The 26,496-nt window shown below is 39.9% G+C and overlaps 1 protein-coding gene across 1 annotated transcript in view; it reads right to left on the reverse strand.

The window, feature by feature from the left end:
* The window catches only part of LOC129764327 (facilitated trehalose transporter Tret1), a 222,338-nt gene extending 196,141 nt beyond the window's left edge, over nucleotides 1-26,197 (reverse strand). Inside the window, exon 1 of the mRNA XM_055763297.1 lies at nucleotides 26,175-26,197. The gene's annotated coding sequence lies outside the window, so the exon portion shown is untranslated. The remainder of the gene's footprint in view (nucleotides 1-26,174) is intronic.
* Nucleotides 26,198-26,496: the final 299 nt, after the last annotated feature.

The following is a 26,496-nucleotide window of genomic DNA, read 5'->3' on the forward strand; positions in this document are numbered from 1 at the left end:
GGTCAGCCGCATGAACTTTGGGTGTGTGTTTTCGTTGCTAATTTTCTTTTGTTCGTCTCGGAACCAGAAGAGAGGCGCATGCGCACGATGAGTATGAGTATTCCTGACACTTCTTCTCGCCAGAGTTTGCTACTCAAATGTGCAATCTCACTTGATGACTAAAAACTTTGAACAGGCGTTTGTGAGTGAGTGCGTGCGTGCGCCACGCCAGCTAGGCGAGATTTGCGCCCCTGCAGCGGGTCTACGGACTGTCAATCATTCTATAATTAAGTAATTTTACGAGATTCGAATACTGATGATGCTCTTGCTCAAATCTTCTACTCGATCGGTTGGCTGCTGCGTAAGCGCGAGGCGCATGTGCACACAGGCGTTTTTTGTCACCACCACGGCATCGCGCGTTTTGTTTTGTTCTTTGCGATCAGTGTTGGCAGGTAAAATGTTTCGACTCTGCTACAAAAAGATTAACAATTTGAGCAACTCCACGCCAAACCAGCCGGCCACTATCCCGACCATCTCCGATTTTTTTGAAACTTGATTATATACAGACTCGATTATATGTGATTCGATTATATACAATTTTGGATTTATATATTTCAAATATGACTTATTTCAAGAAAAAATGTAACCTTTCAACGTTAAGGTGAAGATTGAGTGGCTATTACCCCACTGTATAAAAATCGTGATTTTTAAAGATTTTGCTTGAATTTTCACCAGGAATTATTTATATCGGTATTGCAGTCAAATAAGAAAGATAGGAGTTGGAGGCAAAGACCTCTATATTGTCAACATGTATTGGCCTCCGAGAGCTGCGGTTAGCCGCAAACAACTTGATGACATGTGCTCACTCCTTCCTGAGCCACGATTGATCTTGGGAGACTTCAACTCTCATGGAACTGCCTGGGGAGAACAGTACGACGACAATAGTTCATTGTTGATATATGACCTTTGTAACAGCTTCAATATGACCGTTTTGAATAATGGGGAAACAACACCTAACCTCCTGCTAACCCAAGCGCTCTTGACCTCTCGCTCTGCTCGAATTCACTATCGTTAGATTGCAAGTGGAATGTAATTCAGGATCCCAACGGTAGTGATCACTTACCAATCAAAGTTTCCATCACCATTGGGTCGAATTCTTCTGAATCTATAAACATGGCATATGACCTCACAAAACACATTGACTGGAAAAAATATGCGGACGCGATTGCTCTAGCCATCAATTCCAGAGATGGTTTACCTCCATTGGAGGAGTATAGCTTCTTTTCTCGTTCGATATATGACAGCGCGGTTCGCGTTCAAACGAAACCCATCCCAGGTTCCATTATTCGTCGAAGGCCTCCCAATCCATGGTGGGATAGCCAATGTTCCAAGCTTTATCAGGATAAATCGAATGCATTCAAAGCTTTTCGGAAACGTGGAACCATTGAGAATTTTTAAACGTATTTAGCCCTTGAATATCAATTGAAAAACTTGATCAAAGGGAAAAAACGTGCTTATTGGCGGAGTTTCGTGGGAGGTTTGTCACGAGAAACGGCAATGAAAAAATTATGGAAAGTGGCTCGAAACATGAGAAATCGCTCTTCAACGAATGAAAGCGAAGAATATTCACATCGATGAATTTTGAATTTTGCACGAAAGGTTTGTCCCGATTCCGCTCCCGTGAAAAAAATTGTTCGAGATATACCACAAGATAGGTGCGATCTTGATTCCGAGTTTTCGATGGTAGAATTCTCTCTTGCTCTCCTTTCATGTAACAATTCTGCTCCGGGATCGGATAGAATTAGGTTCAACTTGCCGAAAAATCTCCCTGATGTGGCGAAACATCGCTTGTTGAACTTATTCAATCGGTTTCTGGAGCATAATATTGTTCCAGATGATTGGAGACAAGTACGAGTTATAGCTATTCAAAAACCCGGAAAACCCGCGTCCGACATCAATTCGTACCGCCCAATAGCAATGCTGTCTTGTATACGGAAATTGTTGGAGAAAATGATCTTGTTTCGCCTTGATCGATGGGTTGAAACGAATGGCCTACTCTCAGATACACAATATGGGTTCCGCAGGGGCAAGGGAACGAATGAGTGTCTTGTGTTGCTTTCTTCAGAAATTCAAATGGCTTACGCAAAAAAAAACAAATGGCTTCAGTATTCTTGGACATAAAGGGGGCCTTTGATTCTGTTTCAATAGAGGTTTTGTCAGACAAATTACACTCTCGGGGTCTGCCGCCTCTATTGAATAATATGTTATATAACTTGCTTTGTGAGAAACATTTGGATTTTTCTCACAGGAATTCGACAGTAAGTCGGGTCTCCTACATGGGACTCCCCCAGGGCTCATGTTTAAGCCCCCTTTTGTACAACTTCTATGTAAGCGACATTGACAATTGCCTTACACAAAATTGCAGCCTGAGACAACTTGCAGATGATGGAGTGGTGTCTGTCGTAGGATCAAACGAATCCGACCTGCAAGGACCCTTACAAGATACATTGAACAATTTTTCTCTCAGTGATGGAGTATGGCAGTTTCTGTTTTCAATCAGCTACCAAAACACACCTCATTAAACTCGAGCGAATTCAGTATCTTTGTCTCCGTATTGCGTTGGGATGTATGCCCTCAACGCATACCATGAGTCTCGAGGTTTTGGCAAGCGTACTCCCACTAAAAGATCGCTTCAATTTATTATCTCTTCGGTTCCTCATCCGGTGTAAGGTTATGAACCCATTGGTGTTCGGAAATTTTGAGCAATTTTTTTTTATTTAAATCGTTTATTTTTACAGGCTCAGTTACATAGGTTTAAAGGAGCCGAACTCCTTACTGTATTGTTACTAGTATATATACATTTTCCCTTAATTCTAATGTTAATAATATAGGAAACCGATTACTCGCGGTCGACTCGAGTTTAGAAGGGTGACATATTTTCTTCAGGAAAAGGAGGGGATATGAGGATATGTTGACAATGATCACACTCACACTCTCAATTCTTAAACCTATCTTATATCTAATATGTATTTACATTTCATCTTATTCTTAAGAAGGGATCCGATCTCTCACAAAGGAAAAGGAAAAGGAAAAACTAAGGGTATAAGGACAATCACACACGAAGATCGATAGCTTTAAGGAATACATATATTTGGGACATGTAATCAAGGTCTAACCGAGCCAACACGTCTCTCACCGGCATCATGGGCTGCCTTCCTCGGGCCCGAAGGGTGACTACTAAATTCGATCTGGCGACAAGATACACCTCGCACGACCAAACAACGTGCTCGATGTCGTGGTAACCTTGGCCACAAACACAAAGATTGTTGTCGGCAAGATTAATACGAAAGAGTAGCGCATCTAACGAACAGTGAATGGACATGAGTCGAGAGAAGGTGCGAATAAAGTCCCGACTCAAGTCCAAACTTTTGAACCATGGTTTGAGGCTAACCTTAGGGATAATCGAGTGGAGCCACCGGCCCAATTCATCTTCGTTCCATTTGCGTTGCCAGTTAACTTTTAATTTTTGCGGACTAAAGAATAAAATTCATTGAAGGCGATTTGACGCTGATAAATATCGCCTTCAATTGCACCTACCTTTGCTAATGAGTCATTACTCTCATTAAAGGAAGTACGGCGAGTGCTTTTCCGGCCTCACTGAACGGATAGCTTCGACAGAGCTAAGACTATCCGTTACAATGTAATAGTGTTCAACAGGTCGTGAGGCGCCGCTGTCCAGCGCCCAGTGCATCGCTGCCAATTCAGCAGTATACACTGAGCAAGGATTCTGAAGACTGTGGGAGGTGCTGAAAATTTCGTTGAACACTCCAAATCCTGTGGACTCATTCATAGAGGACCCATCAGTAAAGTACATATTATCACAATTGATATCCCCATACTTTGCATCGAAGATCGTTGGAACGATCCTCGATCGAAGATAATCTGATGTTCCATGGATATCCTGCTTCATGGACAGATCAAAATGCACAGAGGAATTGATGTAGTCAGGAAAACAAACACGGTTGGGAATATACGAAGAAGGATCAACCTGCATGGAGATGAATTCATGATATGGACTCATGAACCCAGATTGAAAATGTAGCTCGATCAGCTGTTCAAAATTTCCGATCACCAATGGGTTCATAACCTTACACCTGATGAGGAACCGAAGAGATAATAAATTGAAGCGATCTTTTAGTGGGAGTACGCCTGCCAAAACCTCGAGGCTCATGGTATGCGTTGAGGGCATACATCCCAACGCAATACGGAGACAAAGATACTGAATTCGCTCGAGTTTAATGAGGTGTGTTTTGGCAGCTGATTGAAAACAGAAACTGCCATACTCCATCACTGAGAGAATAGTTCGATACAACATTTTAAGATCTTCTGGATGGGCTCCCCACCAGGTGCCGGTAATTGTACGGAGAAAGTTTATTCTTTGTTGACATTTTTTACTCAGATACCTAATATGGGCCCCCCAAGTACATTTGGAGTCGAACCAGACCCCAAGATACTTGAATGACATAGCATGAGTGATCGGTTTACCCAAAAGTTGAAGCTTTGGTTTTGCTGGTTTATGCTTCCTAGAAAAAACCACCATCTCTGTTTTCTCCGTGGAGAATTCGATCCCTAGCCCAATGGCCCAGGTTGAAAAATTGTTCAAAGTATCTTGTAAGGGTTCTTGCAGGTCGGATTCGTTTGATCCTACGACAGACACCACTCCATCATCTGCAAGTTGTCTTAGGCTGCAATTTTATGTAAGGCAATTGTCGATGTCGCTTACATAGAAGTTGTACAAAAGGGGGCTTAAACATGAGCCCTGGGGGAGTCCCATGTAGGAGACCCGATTTACTGTCGAATCCCCGTGAGAAAAATTTAAATGTTTCTCACAAAGCAAGTTATATAACATATTATTCAATAGAGGCGGCAGACCCCGAGAGTGTAATTTGTCTGACAGTACCTCTATTGAAACTGAATCAAAGGCCCCATTTATGTCCAAGAATACTGAAGCCATTTGTTTTTTTTTTCGGCGTAAGCCATTTGAATTTGTGAAGAAAGCAACGCAAGACAATCATTCGTCCCCTTGCCCCTGCGGAACCCATATTGTGTATCTGAGAGTAGGCCATTCGTTTCAACCCATCGATCAAGGCGAAACAAGATCATTTTCTCCAACAATTTCCGTATACAAGACAACATTGCTATTGGGCGGTACGAATTGATGTCGGACGCGGGTTTTCCGGGTTTTTGAATAGCTATAACTCGTACTTGTCTCCAATCATCTGGAACAATATTATGCTCCAGAAACCGATTGAATAAGTTCAACAAGCGATGTTTCGCCACATCAGGGGGATTTTTCAGCAAGTTGAACCTAATTCTATCCGATCCCGGAGCAGAATTGTTACATGAAAGGAGAGCAAGAGAGAATTCTACCATCGAAAACTCGGAATCAAGATCGCACCTATCTTGTGGTATATCTCGAACAATTTTTTTCACGGGAGCGGAATCGGGACAAACCTTTCGTGCAAAATTAAAAATCCATCGATGTGAATATTCCTCGCTTTCATTGGATGAAGAGCGATTTCTCATGTTTCGAGCCACTTTCCATAATTTTTTCATTGACGTTTCTCGTGACAAACCTCCCACGAAATTTCGCCAATAAGCACGTTTTTTCCCTTTGATCAAGTTTTTAAATTGATTTTCAAGGTCCAAATACGTTTGAAAATTCTCAATGGTTCCACGTTTCCGAAACGCTTTAAATGCATTCGATTTATCTCCATAAAGCTTGGAACACTGGCTATCCCATCATGGATTGGGAGGCCTTCGAAGAATAGTGGAACCTGGGATGGGTTTCGTTTGAGCGCGAACCGCGCTGTCATAGATCAAACGAGAAATGAAGTTATACTCCTCCAATGGAGGCAAACCATCTCTGGAATTGATGGCTAAAGCAATCGCGTCCGCATATTTTTTCCAGTCAATGTGTCTGGTGAGGTCGTATGCCATGTTTATTGATTCAGAAGAATTCAACCCATTGGTGATAGAAATTTTGATTGGCAAGTGGTCACTACCGTTGGGATCCTGGATTACATTCCACTTGCAATCTAACGATAGTGAATTCGAGCAAAGCGAGAGGTCAAGAGCACTTGGGTTAGCAGGAGGTTTAGGTACACGTGTTGTTTCATCAGTGTTCAAAACGGTCATATTGAAGCTGTTACAAAGGTCATATATCAACGATGAACGATTGCCGTCGTACTGTTCCCCCCAGGCAGTTCCGTGAGAGTTGAAGTCTCCCAAGATTAATCGTGGCTCAGGAAGGAGTGAGCACATGTCAACAAGTTGCTTGCGGCTAACCGCAGCTCTCGGAGGCCAATACAAGCTGACTATACAGATCATCAGAGGTCTTTGCCTCTGATGTTTGCATGACAAGCAACAGCTTCGATCCCTCCAATAGGTGGAAGGTCAATTCTAAAAAATGAGTGACACTTATTGATCCCCAATAGTACCCCTCCGTATCTGTCATCGCGGTCCAAGCGTATAATATTAAAATCGTGGAAAGAGAGATCATTTTGAGAAGAGAGCCAGATTTCGGACAGAGCAAAAACATCACAATTGAGTTAATGAATTAGAAATTTGAATGTATCTAATTCAGGCATAAGACTACGACAGTTCCACTGTAAAACAGTGATATCTCCGACCTCTCTATTTAAATTAGACATCAAGAGAGATAATCATTGCAAGGAGGGGCCATGTTTGCATCAATTGCTGCAAAATTGTCTTTAATACTGGAAGCATTGCGGTGACAATGGTTCTGATGGAGTCGGAAACATTAAAACACGTGAAGATTTGATCCACAAGGTCAGATAACTTTATAAATCCCGATTGGGAAGTTGAACTTGACGGAAAAACAGGGACATTTGGGGTTTTTAATGTTCCCTCGAGTGCTGGGTCGTTCGGAGGTGAATCATTCCCACGGAAGCCAGGAGGAACCTGATTTTGCTTGTCCGCTGCACTCGTTTTTTTAGGCAAACTAACAGGGGGTATCACCGGAGGGACTTGTCCTTGAACTTTGGGAGTGGTCACATTTTTGCGCCGGGGATTCCCTTGAGAAATAAACGGCGTGTCCACGTTAGCTGTATCCGCTTCCATTTCGTCAACTGGCAATGTAGCGAAGACATTGTGTGTATTGATTGGTTGTTGTTCTTGAGCCAGTGGAGAAGCGCCCTTCAAAATTTCTGCGAAAGTGCGTTTAGAGCGTTCCCTCAAAGAGCGCTTCTGTTTCTCCCAGCGAGCCTTGTATGTTTCACAAGCTGAGAGCACGTGTGGGGATCCCCCGCAATATGGACACTTATGCTCAGTCGCACTGCAGGATTTCCCCTCATGTAGTTCTCCGCAAGTGGCACATCGTTCTTTATTGGCACAATAAGCAGCCGTGTGACCAACTGACTTGCACTTTAGACAAGTCATTGGCTGTGGAATAAAAAGTCGCACGGCTAACTTAAATTTATCTACCATCACGTTGTCAGGGAGAGCTGAACCAGCGAAGGTAACTCGAAACGAGTTGGACGGCGTAAATTTCTTTTCTTCTCCTTCATGTTCCGAGCTGTTGGCAACCCAAGATCTTAACAGTCGTCGAGGGCAGTTTTTTAAAACGGCCGGTACCTTCACTCGTAATGTATTCGCACGTCAAGCCCGTTTCGGTTATCACACCCTCAATTTCGACTATGTGAGAGGGAATGTAAACCCGATACTCAATTGTAAAATGCTGATCGACAACAATCTTGTTTGCGTCTTTTCGATCAGTCACGACAACTCGCAATTTGTATGGTCTAACCTTCGAAATTTCCGAAACGGAGGTATACCTTGCCAGATCTTTCGCGATCTGCATGACTCTCAACGCCTTTCCATTTGGCTTAGGCCTGAAGAAAACAACCCAGGGACCAGTTCCGGGCGCATCTTCTGGATAGACCTTTACACGGGGAGTGGGAATAACAGGAAGGACAAGGACGGGGATTGAGAGGGATCGGGGACAGTAGAGTGGGAAGGCGAAGGTTGAGAAGGAGCGGGAAGAACAGATTGAGCAGACGAGGTTGAAGGTAGAGTGGGATCGTTAAGGGCAGATGGGAGATTTGCTAGTTTTTTGGAGGGAGGCTTGGTAGGGTTAGCTGACTCGTCCCCAGAAGAAGTATCTTCCGTATTTGGAACACGTTTGAGTGACTTTATTTATCCGTTAGGAGGGAACTAGAGTCAGAGACCTCCATATCCGAAGGTCCCCCACTCTCTGCCATTTTAAAATTTGCACTTATATTCTAAGTATTTTTTTAAACAATATTTCACAATAAAATAATTCACAAAAACAAAACAAAAAAATTATAATTATTAAATATTTTCTCTCAGTATATTTAATGTTATTCACCTATGAACGCACTCCAGTGCAGATGAACAGGAGCGTGCTGAAAGCTCGTTGGTGGTGGGAATATGCCTACGACACCACTACACACAGTCGGTGAAAGCTTACCCGCACTGTCACTGTTGGCACGATGACTCGGCGAAATCTCCAATGTCGGCGAAGCAGCGACAAAACAAAAACCAATGCTTGGCTTTCCGAGGATGAAAGCCTCTATCCACTTGCAGGCAGGGCACTTCACTCACTATCCAGATAGCGAAATGAACTCTTCAGCGGCAAAAAAAACAACAATCACGCGGTAACCGATAACGGAACTTGGACGCGACTTTCCTTCGTCTGGTTACTTCGGGCAATCGGCAAAGAATGATTTTTTTTGAGCAATTGATCGAGTTAAATTTTCATTCTGGATTCATGAGTTCATATCATGAATTCACCTCCATGCAGGTTGTTCCTTCTTCGTATATTCCCAACCGTGTACATCAATTCCTCTGTACATTTCGATCTGTTCATGAAGGAGAAAATCCATGAAAATCCAGATTATCTTAGATTGGGGTTCGTTCCTACGATCTTCAATGCAAAGTATGGGCGTATCAATTGTAATAATATGTATTTTACTGATGGGTCCTCTATGAATGAGTCCATAGGATTTGGAGTGTTCAACGAAATTTTCAGCACCTCCCACAGTCTTCAGTATCCTTGTTCAGTGTATATTGCTGAATTGGCAGCGATTCACTGGGCGCTGGACAGCGTCGCCTCACGACCAGTTGAACACTATTACATTGTAACGGATAGTCTTAGCTCTGTCGAAGCTATCCGTTCAGTGAGGCCGGAAAAGCACTCGCCGTACTTCCTTGAGAGAATACGAGAAATTTTGAGTGCTTCATCCAGACGCTGTTATGTCATTACCTTTGTCTGGGTCCCATTTCATTGCTCAATTCCGGGTAATGAGAGGGCTGACTCATTAGCAAAGGTAGGTGCGATTGAAGGAGACATTTATCAGCGTCAAATCACCTTCAATGAATTTTATGTTTTAGTCCGTAAAAATACCATCGCTAATTGGCAACGCAAATGGAATGAAGATGAATTGGGCCGGTGGTTTCACTCAATTTCCCCTAAGGTTAGCCTCAAACCGTGGTTCAAAAGTCTGGACTTAAGTCGGGACTTTATTCGCACCTTCTCCTGACTCATGTCCAATCACTGTTCGTTAGATGCGCTACTCTTTCGCTTCAATCTTGCCAGTAGCAATCTCTGTGTTTGTAGCCAAGGTTACCATGACATCGAGCACGTTGTTTGGTCGTGCGAGGTGTATCTTGTTGCCAGATCGAATTTAGAAAACTCCCTTCGGGCCCGAGGATGACAGCCCAATGTACCGGTGAGAGATGTGTTGGCTCGGTTAGACCTCGATTACATGCCCCTAATATATGTTTTCCTTAAAACTATCGATCTTCGTGTGTGATTGTCCGTATCTTTACAGACACACGGGCCAAAGGTTGTGCAGTCCACTGATCATTCAACAAGAGCCAAAGGTTGTGCCGCTCATGACAACTCTACACGAACTGATGATTGCGCCGGCTAGTGACCATTCTATCCTGGATTCCTCGAGTCGAGAAAGACGCACCACGCTAGATATGAGGTACAGACTAGGGGGGCGTTGCTGAATAATGGTCAGCTGCATCCCAATAGGAAGTATCCCGTGTCGGGCACACGTACAGAGCATTGGAGACAGCAACATCCCAATTACAAAAACACTTGTAATACTAACCTCGAGCCAACCGCGAGTAATCGGTTACATATTACTAACATAGATAATAAGAAAAATTGTCAAAGTATTGAACTCCCGGCCCCGTGAGGCTAACGCCATATGAGCCTTTATAAAAATATATATTTTGGAAAAAAAAATCACTTTTTTTTTCCTTCGCGAGCGATTGTTTCCCTTCTGACAAACTATAGAATAAGCTGAAATGTAAATACATAATAGATTTAAGAATTGAGTGTAATGAGCGTGAGTGTTAATGTGAGTGTGAACATTGTATAATATTCTTATAAACCCTCCTTTTCCAAAAGGAAATATGTCACCCTTCTAATCTCGAGTCGGCCGCGAGTAATCGGTTTCCTACTTTATTAACCCTAGAATTAAGGAAACATGTTGAAATTTACTAATAAAATAATAATAATAATAGTTAACAGTTCGGCTCCTTTAAACCTATGTAACTGAGCCTGTAGAAATAAATGACTTAAATGAAAAAAAGAAGAAAGATAAGAGTTGGGCATCAAAGAACAAATTGTAGACTTCAATCTAATTTATAGAAACAATCTAAATTAAAATAATTTTTTAGGATAAAATTAATAATAACACATTAAAAATTATTAACTTTTAAGTTTTTCACTTCCGAAATGTTATTAAAATCCACTTATTTAGTTGTTCCACTACTATATCCTGTACTCAATTTTCTCATTTTTAAAATGAAAGCATCAGAATCTTCTTCCGTAGCGTACTTTTTAACGTAGAGCCAGTTTGAGGCAACAGAGTCCGAAACAAAAAAAAAAGTTCTATAACTCTGTCATTGTTGAAATTCGAACATATGCGTAGGAGGATTTTTTCATCAAATATTATCGTCTATCACCTCTAGAGAGAATCTGGATTAATTATTTTTTTTTTATGTGAGAAAGGTGTTTTCTGACTTTAAGGGGATGAATCAAAAATCAAATTCCTCTCTTATTTTCAAAAAACCAAAAAAATAAATGCAAAAAAAAAACAAATAAAATTTTTTTTTTACTCGATTATATACAGTGAAAAGAAATCAAAAACTGTATATAATCGAGTCCGCACTGCATTTCCTATCATTTGATGGAAACATCCTTGCGATATATTAAGAAATGCCAGAGTTATAAGCGTTCGAAATTCTTCATTTTTTCCCACATGTTCAGTGCCTTGATTTCTATTTCACCTCCTCTTTCTTCCGGTTAGATGTAGTCCTACGTCAAAAACCCCCTATGTGGTTTGACGTAGGATTTAAAGTGAAAACGTACTTTTTCGTTTATTTCACGCCATCCTGAAAAGCTTCGAGATAAAAATTTGGAAAAAAAACTGAATGTGAACCTTACTACGGTGTATCAAGAAAAAAATTTTGAAAAAATTTTTATCTAAAATTGAAGTACTAAAAAAATATAGTAATTTTGGAAAAAAAAAATTTGGGATTTTGAAATTCAGTACTACTCTAAGTCATATTTAATTGTGTTCCTACGGCTTTTCTAGATATGTGTGATTTTTTCCAGATTTTTTTCAGTGTTGCGCGGTACAATTTTTTTTTATATTTCCAAAGTGTTTGGCTGGGTAAGGGAGTAAAAAGTGCCCTCAACCCAAATCACCAGCTGTATGAAAAATATTGTATAGAGTACTAAATAAAACATTTTGGCAGTAGTACCATATATTTGAGTCCTTATATGGAACACCATAGGATCTATGGTGAAAAATACACCTCGTTTTTTTCACGCCATTCTTAATAGTTTTGAGACAAAAATATGGAAAAAAATACTGAAAGTACATCTTACTAATGTGTGTCGATAAATATTTTCAAACAATTTCTTCATAAAAAAATCAAATATTAAAAAAAAAATAAATTAATTCTTATTTTAATTTTAAATTAAATTTTCATTTTTTTTATTCTGAGATTCAGTACTACTCTAGTTTCTATTCAAATTTCTTCCTACGTCTATTTTAGGTATATGTGATTTTTTTTCAGAATTTTTAGAGTGTTTTTCGCGGTACAATATAAATTATATATATTTTCAAGCATTTAGAATTTTTTTAAGAAATATTACTTTGAGACCCACTTTTGCTCTAATTTTTATTCAAACACATTCGTATGTGTTGTTTTTTCCCCATGTAGCGTAATTTTTTCTTGAAGTTTTAAGAGGATTGCGCGAAAAAAAACAATTTTTTTGGCCTTTGGGCATTTTTAGTTCATTTTGAATTTAAAGACCCAGTACTGCTCTGATATTTATTTAAATTTTGTTTTTTTATTTGTCTAAATTTTGTCGATATTTAGAGCATTGCGCTGTACAAAGATTTTTTCTCATATCTTGAAATATATGAGATTATCTTTACATCGATCATTCGATGTAATCATTCGGATTAATGAGAAAACATCCAAATTATATAAATTATTGTCATTTTTTTTAATTTTAATCTTACAATTGAAAAACACGAATACAATAAAATAATCGATTTCAAGAAAATAAAAACAATAATGCAGACGAAGAAGAAAATTATGTTTGTGTCTCGCAATGCTCTTAAACATTCAGAAAAAAATTGCACCACATGTAGAAAAAAAGACACATACGAACGCATTTAAATAAAAATTAGAACAGAAGCGGGTCTCAAAGTTATTTTTTTTTTTGCAATATTTCGAAATGCCACAAAATATATTAAATTTTTTTGTACCGCATATTTAAGTTTTTTTATGATTACATTTCTTGATGAAAAAATTGTTTGAAGATATTTATCGATACACCTTAGTAGGATGTACTTTTAGTATTTTTTCCATATTTTTGTCTCAAAGCTATTGAGAATGGCGTGAAAAAAACAAGAAGGTGCATTTTTTTTTATCATTGATCCTATGGTGTTCCATATGAGGACTCAAATATATGGTACTACTGCCGAAATGTTTTATTTAGTACTCTATACAATATTTTCCATACAGCTGGTGATTTGGGTTGAGGGCACTTTTTAAACGGCTGTAGCGCTGTCCCACAGTAATAGAAGTTTGACCCCCTTCCTGTTGACTGATTGATCTGAAATTTGGAACACACCTTTATCTCTGCAGTCACTATAAAACTGCGTATTTCTTGATCTTGAAAATCCAAGATGGCGGCCGCTACAAAATGGCGGATTATATATTTTTAGATCGTGAAAAATCCAAAGCCCCTAAAAACCCCCAAAAAACCAATTACTTTTTTCAATGCCTTCATTCAGCTTGACCTGCTTGTGTGTCTGTGGGGTAGGTATCATGTTATTTTCAAATCCCTATCAATGTCGATATTGAATGATATTATTTGACTAACAGAATACAGTACATCATAAAAATATTCCGAGGAAAATTAGGTAAGAAATAAAAAAAAAAATTATGGTTTTATTATAGAGAAATATGCTAAAGATACAAATAATGTACTAAAAACTAGTAAATAAAACAAGTAATAAAAACTTAAGTTAAACGGTTTCTTTGTAACTAAACATAATAATAATACAGATAATGTACTAAAAACTAGAGAATAATTAGTAAGGTAGCAGCTAGCAGTTATCATACCCCTTCCGGAATTAATCAAGTACATTGTTGAGACTAAAATAAAATCGTGGGGTACATTGGATTTCCATTATCCGCATTTAATGGTTTCATCGTATGCCCCGCGATTTTATTTTAGTCTCATCAATGTCCTTGATTGATGAAGGAAGGGGTGTGATAACTTCCTACTGCTACTTGTCTAATTATTTCCTAGCTTTTAGGACATTATCTGTATTATTATTATGTTCAATTACAAAGAAACCGTTTAACCGTTTTAATTTTTTTTTACTTATTTTATTATATTGAAAGTAATGTGAGTGATACGATGATTTCTAGCAAATCAAATTCAAATTTGGAATGTTAATGTTGGTTGCTTCGTGAAATTTCATATCAATGACCGACCATGTATTTTGAAAAATTTAACACAAGTGTAAGTGTAAAATTGTATATGGTAGCATAAGTGTTAAAAATGACTTGATATATGAATTGATTCAAAATTATTTGTTTCAATTTCCATAAATAAAAACCAAGGTGTGCTCCCGCTCGAGAACGGGTCGTTAGGTTTAAGCTGTCTGTGTTGTTGTGTTCATTTTCACCCAAGAATAGTTTATACCGCGAGAAAAATCGGAAAAGTGAAGAAATATTAGAAAAAGTGATTTCCCATATGGTCTACATATAGTATTAGGTGTTGTTAGTACAAAATTCGTATTGGGTTAAATAAACACTCAGAAAGTAAAAATTATAAAACAAAATTGCGTTTTCCATTTCAAATATGTTTTCTCTATATTAAAGTATCATGTTTTTACTGGTGTGAAAAATTGACAATTGTGTTCGGTATTGGTAATTATCTTATATTACATTGAAGATTTTTTTTCTTTATTTCATCCGTACATAATAAAGTAAGCATCTCGTCTAGGGTCACAGAGGACGGTTTTCATCATATCTCATTCCGCTTCGACATCTTTTATCTGATACGCACCATTCAACGACTGTTTAGCATCCTTCTGTCATCATTACTCGGTAAACACTGGTGAAGTGAACAAACAATACCCAACAACCAAACAAAACGGCCCTTCTCAGGGCCACCAAATCATTATCAAACGATGTAATTCTTCAAACATATCCAAAATCACCAGATAGCCTAACGGAATCCTACGTCAAATATGCGGTCGTGTCTCCGACACAACCTTCCTGTGATTTTTTTTCGATGGTTTATACGCATTTCAGTGCGACAAAAGCATATTTGCGACTAAATTATCCACCTTTCAAATCATTCCCAACCTTCCATCAAATGCTCTAAGTTGCGCATGCGGATTTCTAACAGCAACAAGTTTCGGCATGCAACTAAAAGCACAACACAACCACGCGCAACCAAAAAGGCAAACTGTTCCATCGTAAAGCAGGAAAACAAAAGGCAATCGAATGGTGAACGGCGTGGATTTGAGTTAATCTCTTGGGGGAAACTTTTTTTATGCGGTCCCTATCTACCGCACAAAAAAGTTTTTGACGTAGAACTACGTCTTTCATTAAGGGTGCCAAATCAGAAAACAGGTCACGTTTTTATGAAATAAAGTTAACGTTAATAATTATATTTGTCGTGAACGGATTCTGTCGATTTACATACCAAACGAATCGGAAATTCCCTAAGATTTGTTTGATATGCTATACATTACAATCCCATAGTCTGTATAAGGTTTTGGTGTATAAGTGTATAGGTGTATTTGGTGTATAAGGATTGATGAATTGTGGAAGCATTTCCATTTCCTCATACATTTGTTCTGTCCATTTGTGTGATTTCCCGAACAGAGCTGTCAATAACGAGCAACTTATAGACGAGCAGCGAAGGGGAAATCGTAAGATGTAAAGTCTCATTGGAAAAGAAGAAGAACGATGGGGAATATTTGCCTACAGTATAAACAGTGGATCTTGCTGAGGCAAACTTAATTCTTCGTGAAGACACCGTTGCTGGGCGAGCTGGACGGCGAGGAATCGAATGGTTTTCTCAAGGCAATGGGGGTGGAGGAGTAATATGAGGAAAGAGTACAGATTTGCAAAGGCTTTTTTGAAGGCTAGAGACGAATGAACTGAAGAAGTTTAAAGTCTCTTTAATTCAACAAGGAAAGGAAGGAAAGGCGAGCTTTCAGTATCGTTCTAGATACGTATGACTCATACGGTATGAGGCATGATGTCGACGCCAACCTCTCTCAGTTTCTATTCTGTTTTCGCATTTTCTCATGACATTGTCATGATAAATGGTTTGCTTGGGTATTAGTAATGAATCTCTGCTGAGGCACATATTCAGCCTTTTTCTAAGCAGTTAACATTGTTTGTTTTCTGTCATCATAAAGGCTACGTTGGTGCCTTTGACATTGCTTCAAAAAAAAAGACATTGCATTGAACTGACGCTATGGTTAGTTATAAACAGGCGACTTGAATTAAACTACAGCGTAGTTCTACGTCAACAATGCGGTCGTGTTTTGAATACAACATCCTATAATTTTGTTTTATTTATAAACATTATCTTTTCAATGTTATCTGATGAAAGTCTACTACATCTTCCACTGCAAACTTATCCTGCTTCCGGAAACACTCGCTCACGTGGTACTGAAATCAGGAATACATAATATAAAAAAAAATTCCACGGAGAGATAGATTTCCTTTCCTTCCACCAAAGCTAAGGGTCGCTTATTCTCAGCAAATGTGGTTCCGCTAAATATTTATCTGCAATAGATATTGCAACAGCTTTTGGATCATGTGAGGATCGAAGATTGCCAACCAATGCATCAAGCTCCTCCCATACAGATGACCGCGCTTCACCACCAACGATTTGTAGTAGTTTCGTAGGCGTTTAGTCTATGGATGTCATTTTTAGCGTCCTTATCAACGACTTGTGTGCATAGTTGTACTTTCTGTTATCCCCAAAACCTTGCTGCTTGAAGCGAGGATCTAGCAGTATTGGTTAGGCTACTAATTCGTCTGACTCAAGATTTGTGAAAAAAAACATTACCAGCTCCGAAATGAATTCATTACAGAGCTTTTTTATAGTCACTAGAACTGATTGATCTTGATCCGTATAATGTTGATCATGTCGAATTATCAGTCGGGAGAGTATAGCAGTTTTCGATAACAACACAGTTTTCTCCCCGCTTTACATCCCAAAATTTTTTTGGAATGGAATGTTTTCATGATTAACTGTATTATATTAATCGAATTATTTCATTCGATACTCATATGCGGGAGTTGCACGAAAAAAGTAATTGGCCATTTTGGAGTTGGATTTATCATGAATAACTGTGCCCTAATAATCGAGCCCTTTCATCTGATACCTATGTGATGGGGTTTACAGAAGAAATATAGTCTGCCATTTTGTAATGGTCGCCATTTTGGATTTACATTTTTCATAAACATCTGTGTAAAGACCTTTCATTAGATACTCATATTGATGGGGTTTCGAAAAAATACATATTTCGCCATTTTGGGGCGACAGCCATTTTGGATTTGCATTTTTCACAAATAACTGTGTTCTATTAGTCAGGCCATTTCAGGTTTTATGTAGTCTGTCATTTTATAACGGCAGAACTTCCTATAATTTTTTTTTTCTAATTGTGTACCGAACACGATTTTTTGAAGCTACTGGTGAAGTTTTGCACGATTTTTTATGCGATTTTTTTGTGCGGTCCCTATCCCCTGCACAAAAAAAGATTTACATTTATTTTCTTAAACAACAATCGGAATTCCTTTTCTAAATGAGGGACGAATCTAACTAATGAAAATTCAACCGGTGGAAGACGAGACCCAAAGTACCGTCACAAAACTGGGAGGTATCAATTTATGACCACAGAAGTATTTACGATATTCATATTACAGCCTCATTTATCGCATCCCATAACTCAAAAATGCGATAATGAATTGTAATGAAGTAGGACTAGCTTTCAACACCCATCAAATTTCGCCACAAATCTCAACATTCGTATTTTAATGTGATCAGTAGTCTAACAATCGGACGAATTCGAACGGCGTTTCCGTCCCATACACAAACGCTTATGAAAACACGATGCTCTGCCTCTGAAAGCAGCAAGAGAGAAATACAAAGCCGCGCATAGCCAAAAATAAATTGTCGCACTTAGAAAAATTTGCTCACTATTTTTAAATTGTCACACCCGTTGGTTGACTGTCGGTGTGATTCGTTTTTTTCTTGTTTTGCTGTTGCTCTATTGCCTTTGGCTTTCGCTTAGTTTTTGTTTTAGATTAGCTCTTGGTAGCTCTGAATACAGCGCGCTGCGCTCGAATATCTTCAAGTCATTTAAGACAAAGTAACAAAAACTACCACCACTCATAGTGAGAGTGAAATTTTCTGTTCTGTTTAGTATTTTTGTGATTTATTTATTTATTTGTTCGTTTAGTGCTATTCTTATTGTTCTCTTCCTCTCTTCGTTGGTTGGCGATAGTCTCGTATGCTATATCTCACTTTGTTTTTCTCGCAGCCGAGTCTAAATATCTTAACAAAACCGCATGGTGTTGGTGAGATCGAGCGAAAATTGCGTTTGCGGCGGCTGCTGCTGCATATATTGACGAGTTGAGACGCATCAGCAACACGCGGTTTTTTTGCCTTCAGGACATTTCTTCGTTTAAGTTGAGGTTTGTTTTCCCTTGTCAGTTGCTTTTGCATCCGAGTTGTTCGCCCCTCTGCTGTTGCGTTCAAAGAAGGTAGCAAATAAGCTAATGAGATGTCGTGACATTTCTGTGTCATTCAGCAGTCGTCCTGTTACGTCATTGCGGGCAACAGGCGAGTGAATAAGCAAATGACTCCATACGAGTCGGGAGAAATTCTGAAATGTGATGATTGTGGCAGCTTATCTGTAATGTTTTGATTGTTTTTTTTTAATTGACGATGGCTTCAAAGAATCCCCGGGTAAATCATTTGAACAGAGGTTATCAAAGGTCCTCTGCCGAAGGCGATAATTTAATGTTTCAATACGATGAAGATTAAGACACTCTGCATGATGCTTCTTCTATTTTCAAAATGCGCTCAAAGTCGTCCGTCCGCCATGCCAAACAATGTGTTTTCACTGATAAGATGGCTATATTTAGTCGCTCTACTGTATCTGTTACTGTTCACCGCCTCGGGAGACCACGGACGGCAAAATGTGTTTCAATTTCAACAAAACGCTCAAATTACTTTTCAAATCTGGCTGTTATCACTGATAGTCAAACGATGGTCTGGATTAACTCGGCAGAGAATTCTAATCTTGCGTGTCTAATCTGGCCTTGAAAGGGAATGTGGTGTAGGATCAAGTGTCACCTTCTTGCCAGCCCGAGAAACCCGAAGAAGACGTGGGAAATTGTGTTTATCGAAGCTACCTGATTATGGCTGCGATAACTTATCAGACACTGCTTGAGATTACACTTTCACGAATACTTGACGGCACGACATGACGTCTCCCCCGCGGTTGACAAAATCAAGCCACGCAACCTGTTGATTCATTGGATGTGTGCGCAATGTGTTTTTTTTCAGCTGCATTGAGAGAAGTTCAAGAGGGAAATGATAAAGGAGCTGGTGAACCGATCTGAGTCACATAAGACGCTGATAAGCTGCCAACGATTGCATCGAGTGCGGAAAGCGTGATGAGAAGTTCCGTGGTTCAAATTTCAATTGGCTGCTTGCCGTGGGTACGAAACATGTTCCAGATGATTCACGGAGTAAGGAATTAATTGGTGAAATTGGTCGGATATGTTGCACCATTCGCTATTTGAATTATTAGGCGAATTGTGAAATAGAAGAAGGTCAACGTTTGTGAGATATTTTCGAAGGTCGGGCTAAATTATATACAGACAGATTTGCAGATACAGATTTTATATGATTCGATTATATACAATTTTGGACTCGATTATATACAGTTTGAATTTTTTTTATATTAGGATGTCAAAAAAGTCCTGCGGTATTTTTTTTAAATTTTCATTTGTTCATAAAATTAGTTACAATCATCTGTTTTAAGTCAAATATGCGCCGTTTTGTTCGATGACTTGTTCCCAACGAGATGCCAACTTCATAATACCCCTGTTATAGAAGCTCGCTTCCTTATTGGCAAAAAACTCGGATAGCCAATTTTCACAGGCCTCTTTTGTGGCTAACTTCTGACTACCTAGCTCGTTCGCCATGGACAAAAACAGGTGGTAGTCACTTGGTGCAAGGTCCGGACTATACGGCGGATGCAAAAGAACCTCCCATCCGAGCTCCCGGAGCTTCTGGCGCGTCACCAAAGAAGTGTGTGGCCTAGCGTTGTCCTGATGGAAGACAATGCGGCCTCTGTTTATCAAAGATGGCCTCTTCTTCATGAGTGCTACCTCCAAGCGGTCCAGTTGTTGGCAGTACAGGTCCAAATTGAGCGTTTGGCCATAGGGAAGCAGCTCATGATAGATTATTCCTTGACAATCCCACCAAACACACAGCAGAACCTTCCTGGCCGTTAATGAGGGCGACCACGACCGTTTGCGCTTCACGTTGTCGTAAGTGACCCACTTTTCATCGCCAGTCACCATCCGCTTCAGAAACGGGTCGATTTTGTTGCGATTCAGCAGCGATTCACATGCGTCGATACGGTCAAAGATGTTTTTTTGCGTCAACGTGTGTGGCACCCATACATCGAGTTTCTTTGTGAATCCAAGCTTCTTCAAATGGTTAATAACGGTTTGATGACTTATCCCCAGCTCTTGGCCGATGCTACGGCTGCTACTATGCCGGTCTTTCTCGGCTAATTCAGCGGTTTTGTCGCAATTTTCGACGACAGGCCTTCCGGAGCGTGGCGCATCTTCGACGACCTCAACACCAGAACGAAAACGTTGAAACCATCGTTGTGCGGTGGAAATGGAAACTGTCCATAAACTGCACAAATTTTATTGGCAGCTTGAGATGCATTTTTGCTTTTGTCATAGTAGTACTGTAAAATATGTCGGATTTTCTCTTTATTTTGCTCCATATTTGCGACACTATAACTCACGAACGACTTAACCAAACAAAACACAAACAAAACACTGTCAAGGACTATATTATAGCGCGCAAAAATACCTTTCCAACAAGCTACAGTATGACTCGATACAATGAATACAACTAGAACTACGCGCTTACAACGACACCTCGCGGAAATACCGCAGGACTTTTTTGACAGCCTAATATTTCAAATATAGGGTTGGGGAAAAAAATGTCGTATTTCTGATCGAAATTTGACGCTTTATCTAACATCTTAAAATTATCCAATTGAGTTCAGATATGCGCCGTTTTGTTCGCAAACTTGTTGCCATTTAGAAGGCAACTTTATTATCCCCCCCTTATAAAATCCCCCTCCTTATTTGCAAAAAACTCAGACAGCCAGTTTTCGCAAGCCTGTTTTGAGGCCAGCTTAGTATCACCAAGAGCGTTTTGCATGGACCGGCAGAGATAATAATCACTTGGAGCCAGGTCCGGACTATACGGTGGGTGCAATAGGACATCCCATCCGAGCTCCCGTAACTTCTGGCGGGTCATCAAAGATGTGTAAGGCCGAGCGTTGTCCTGGTGGAAAACAACACCATTCCTATTGATCATTTCTGGCCGCTTCTGGTCAATCGCCTGCTTCAAACGGTCAAGCTTCTCACAGTAGAGAACCGAGTTGAGGGTCTGGCCATAGTTGAGCAGCTCATAGTGGATGACCTTCCTGGCCGTCAATTCGGGCTTGGCGATGGTTTGGGCCGGCTCACCGCGCTTCGACCACGACTTTTTTTGCTTTAGGTTGTCGTACGTGATCAACTTTTCTTCACCAGTCACCATCTTCTTCAAAAATGGGAACGTTACAAATGCGGCTGATGTCTCACCAGCTATCCACACGCATGACTTCGATCCTCCCAGTTTCATACGACTCAGCTTAATTAGTTTCGTCGGAAGACCGTGTTCCAGCATAATCTGCCACAGCTCGTTTCTTTTCACTGAGTCGTATGCCGCCTTAAAATCTACAAACTGATGGTGAGTCTGCAAGTTATACTCCCGGAATTTGTTGACGATCTGTCGCAGGGTGAACATTTTTACCAGCCTGGTATTCGCCGACGAAGGATTCGGTCTCAATCTGCAGAACATCCGCCCAGATCCTCAACATGATCTGGTGTATCGCATCGTACAGCCGCTCGCTTCCCGCTTTTAGATCGGCTTTATATCGGCTCACCAAACTAATCAATTAGCAATAATTGCCCAATTTATGTCACGCAGGCGTTTCCCATGGGTCGTAAATATTTGACAGTCGCGTTATACAATCATTTCAAGTCAATATAAACTATGTGATAATTTTTACCAAATCATCAATCACGAAACTGAACGGTTTAAATCATCCCGCCAGCCATTAAAGAAGTACCAACAACCCGCTACAATCCCATCAGTGAATTACTATTGGGAAGGAGGCACGTAGGGTGCAAATACATTGTGTTGTGGCCAGTGGGAACATGTATACACCCGAAAGCCATGCCGGGGAATGGAAAGCGGTAGTGCAGATAAATCGAAACTGGAAGTAATTAACATTTTATTCAGCCACTTAGCACGTCGTTACTGGGTATGAAAGCGAATCCGAATGGACGCGGGTGGAGGCATGCTTGCTCTCGCTTTCCGTGCAGCCCCGGCGCTTGGATCAATTTTTTAGGTTGCAATTGGGAATGCCAAGATCGGATTCCACTGGCCCCCGGGTGCGAATGTGTTCATTTCATGTTTGCTCATTTTACGCGTGGCTGCTTTAGATATGAAGTGCTTTCATGCTTTGAGGAGGACCCACATTGTTGAAAATCAATCGAGATACTTATTGTTAATCACAACCATGCGTTGCACGGAGCGCATGGTGAAAAGACAGTCCAATAACCCCTGCTATCCTCCCCAACACCCAATATAGTTTGTCTAACTGGCCATTCAAATCAGCGGTCATCGGTAGAAAGCGGTCGGTTGGGTTGTTTAAGTTTAATGCCTTTTTTGTTGCGCTTTTAACCATCATCAAGGCATCCAAACTCACACTCACAGAGAAAATAAGACAGACAGCGTGGATGGAAGATGAGCAAACGGATCTTGATTATGATCGGTTGGTGCACAGTAGCAGTAGATATGAGCAGCCAATAATTTACCAATCAATAACCACTAGCTCGGAAATGGCCCCCAGCTACGCCACTTGAATACACAGTTTTATTACGACGGGGCAACAAGAGGAACAGAGACTGGGGGCGCGAGAAAAGGGCGAAAATCTTAGACAATAATTTTAAACTTCACCGGGCTAACCGCTTGTGTCATTCGGAGGCACACTTGAAGCCGGGAGGTGTGCACTAAGTAAAAAGGTTGTTTACCAAGTGATGAGTGATTATCGTAATTTGTTTACCAATCTTCTCGCCTTCGTCTCACTAGCATAAATCGATCGACGGTGCGTTAATGTGTGTTAATTGATGTCTGTTGGGCTTAATAATGGGCGTCCTTGGTGGGCAATCGTTCGGATATATTGTTCGAGGGGCGATACTTTTAAATTGCTTTCGGTTGACACCTTGGAGCTAATTGAATTTACTAATATTACACTACTCATACTAAAGTTTAGTTTAGAGAAATGGGACACCCACTTTTGGGCGATTGCCGTGGAGATGCTTTTCAGAATTTCAGAACGCATTTTCAGAATTTGAAACTTTCTGAAAAAAACCATGGTCCATTCAATAATGAAACAATAGCATTCGTGCGTAATTCGGACCAAAATTGCCGTCTTGAAAAGCTATTTTCAGTACGGCAGATTAGCTTGTTGTTAGTCACGACACCTGACTTTTTGCTGTTTCCGACTTTTGAACATTAATGTTCTTATTCTCAGTTCCGTTTCATAGCATACAAATGAACTTTCTTCTGTGTTTCTCCAACAATAGATAGACGTAGGTCTATAGGAATATAGAATATAATATATAATCTTGTTTCGATTTCCGATTTCCTGATAATAGTATTGATTGACAAATAAATATGGAAAACTCTTACGATATGGGAACAGGTGTCTTACCAGCGAAAGTCGAATATCGTATACCGATGCAAATTTGGAATCGAGGAAGTTGACTTCCGGTTCGTTGAAAACGGTACCATCGGGGGTGGTAGTGTTGGCATATATCCATGGTGCGCGAAGAAGAACGAAAAAAGAGAATAAAGTTTGATAGTGAGCAGATAGGATTTAAGCGAGAGGGAGAAAACATTTGAGTGGTAAGAACTTAGCCTAAGAGCGACGCATGTGGAGATCGACAAAGAAAGTGCATACGGCCAACGACCAAAGTCAAAGTCAAAGTCATCTTCAACACGCCCTTACACAGGTAGGCGCACATGCACACGGTTGCATACAAAGAGTTTATCAAAAGTTTCTGATAGCAAAATCAAATGCGTTCCCCCTGTAGTGAGCGCCACTCGATGAACCAGGATTGTGCTAGCCATTGATTGAAAGCAATTGCTAAGCAATCACGATGCGAAAACTGGGGGGCGGTTGAGGACCACCCCGACTTTTTACAAATAAATTCATGCCGGGTACTACAGACAACAGGTAGATTCAATTTAAATAGCTTATTTTGATGAACATACCATAAGCAATCAAAATGTAATAAAAAAACATACGAGGGTCGTTCAAAAAATAAGTTTCAGTACCTCAGAAATCGCGGAAAAATAAAGTTAGGACCAAAAACCAGGTGATTTTCGTAATCTACGTTTTATTTTCTATTTCTCTACACAATCGCCAATTTCTCTACACAAAACGTTCGAGGCATTTTTCATAGCATGGCAAGAGTTTTTCTATTCCGAGCACGAAGTGCGTAGCGTCCAACTTTTTGAAGTACGATGTAACTGCGTCACGAATTTCTTCAGTTTTTTCGAATCGTTGACCGCCGAACGCCTGTTTCATCACCGTACTATTGTGAAGTTTTGGACCGATTAAGAACAAAAGGTCAGGTTTCTTGACGAAAGAAATGTTCCTCATCCACGATAATGCGCGGCCCCATTCTTCTCGCGTAACTCAAGAGCAATTGAAAAAATTCAAATTGATTGTGTTCGAGCATCCTCCTTACTCCCCAAACCTCGCCTCTAGCGACTATCGCTTATTCCCGGTGATAATACAGGCGTTTGGCGGCCATCGATTCGATAACAATGAAGAAATGACGTGACGCAGTTACATCGTACTTCAAAAAGTTGGACGCTACGCACTTCGCGCTTGGGATAGAAAAACTCTTGCCACGCTATGAAAAATGCCTTGAACGTTACGGCGATTATGTAGAAAATTAGAAAATAAAACGTAGATTTCGAAAATCACCTTGTTTTTTGCTCTAACCTTATTTTTCCGCGATTTCTGAGGAACTGAAACTTTTTTTTTGAACGACCCTCGTATATAGCTTGCTACAATAAGGTGAAATCCTTGTTTAATACAACTTATTGACTGTGTGACGTGACAACGCTTTGTGGAGACTGTTTTTCGCACATGTATGCCGATTTTGGCAAAGTTTTGGTGAGTTTTTGATAAACTGAATATACAGGAATCCACGTTCATCATTTGTTGACAAATCATAGAACAAAGTATATTTGTATGTTTCGAAACGGAACTGCAAATACAACATTGATGTTCAAAAGTCGGAAACCGCAAACAGACAGGTGTTATCACGCCACAAAATTGTAGACTAGCAACAAGCGAATTCAACTGAAAATAAAAATTCAACGTAAAATATTCTCTAACTAAATAATCTTGTAAGAAATTTTCTCAATTTTACTTTGATATCGTTTACTATTTGGGAATCGTGTAGGGACAAGAAAAAAAACCCTGTTTTAATGGGTCAAAACGTTGTCACGTCACGTTGGAATGGGTAACCTGGTAGACTTCTATCACGCCTTATTTTTTCCATCCAGCTTCAACCGCTAACAAAGTTGTAAATAAACGGGAAAAATGTTTAAAAGAAACCGTACATTGCATACTTTCACTACCGTTTAATTAAAATTACATTATCAATCAATTTATCATCGCATTAAAACTGCAACGTTTCTTTCACCTGCACCACTCGCGCAGCATTTCACCTGTGCAATCCATAATCGTCTCCGATTGCCATTAAAATGCTTTCGAGAAATTATCCGTGATCACGGCAAGGTTAGTTTACGAGGTGGCCAATACATTTATTTTGTAACTCAACGTTTCGAATGTTTTGTTTTCCTTTTCACAAAATCTTTCAGATGTTCCTTCCACAACACAATGTCATGAAGGCGCGCTTCTCGTGGAGGCGCTATCTGCATATTTTATGCTCTCTCTCTCAAACACAGACAGGTGCTGCTCATCTCTGCCTTCACTGCTACCATAGGTACCCACTGTATACCACACGTTTTTAGTCACACCTAAGTAATAAAATAATGGGAGAGCGAAAACCAACCTTCACGAAATAACGGTCAACCTCTCATTTTCATGTTTGTTTTTATTATCATTGTTTTTATTTTTTGCTGTAAAAGTGCAAAAATTGGTGGAAAAACTTACCTTATTATTTTTACGAGCAGCAAACAGGTTCGCCGCGTTGCGCTCTGATGTCCGTTGCTTGACACTTAGAGAGGTACTGCTCGAATGACCCTGAAAGTGGTGAAACGAAAAAAAAACGATCAAAACAAAATTAGTCTCGTGGCGAGGATAAAATACTTTCGGAGGAAAAAAAACTCTGAGTGCTCTATGAAAGTCGCCATGCTAATGAATAATGATTGTAACATTTCGCGACACTGCCGGTTTTTATCGGTAAAATCGTATCTTTGTTTTTTGATTATAAACTTTTTTCTGTCCATATATATATATGGCACATTATCTATCG

The sequence above is a fragment of the Toxorhynchites rutilus genome, chromosome 2 (genome assembly GCF_029784135.1).
Source record: "Toxorhynchites rutilus septentrionalis strain SRP chromosome 2, ASM2978413v1, whole genome shotgun sequence".
Classification (NCBI taxonomy): domain Eukaryota; kingdom Metazoa; phylum Arthropoda; class Insecta; order Diptera; family Culicidae; genus Toxorhynchites; species Toxorhynchites rutilus.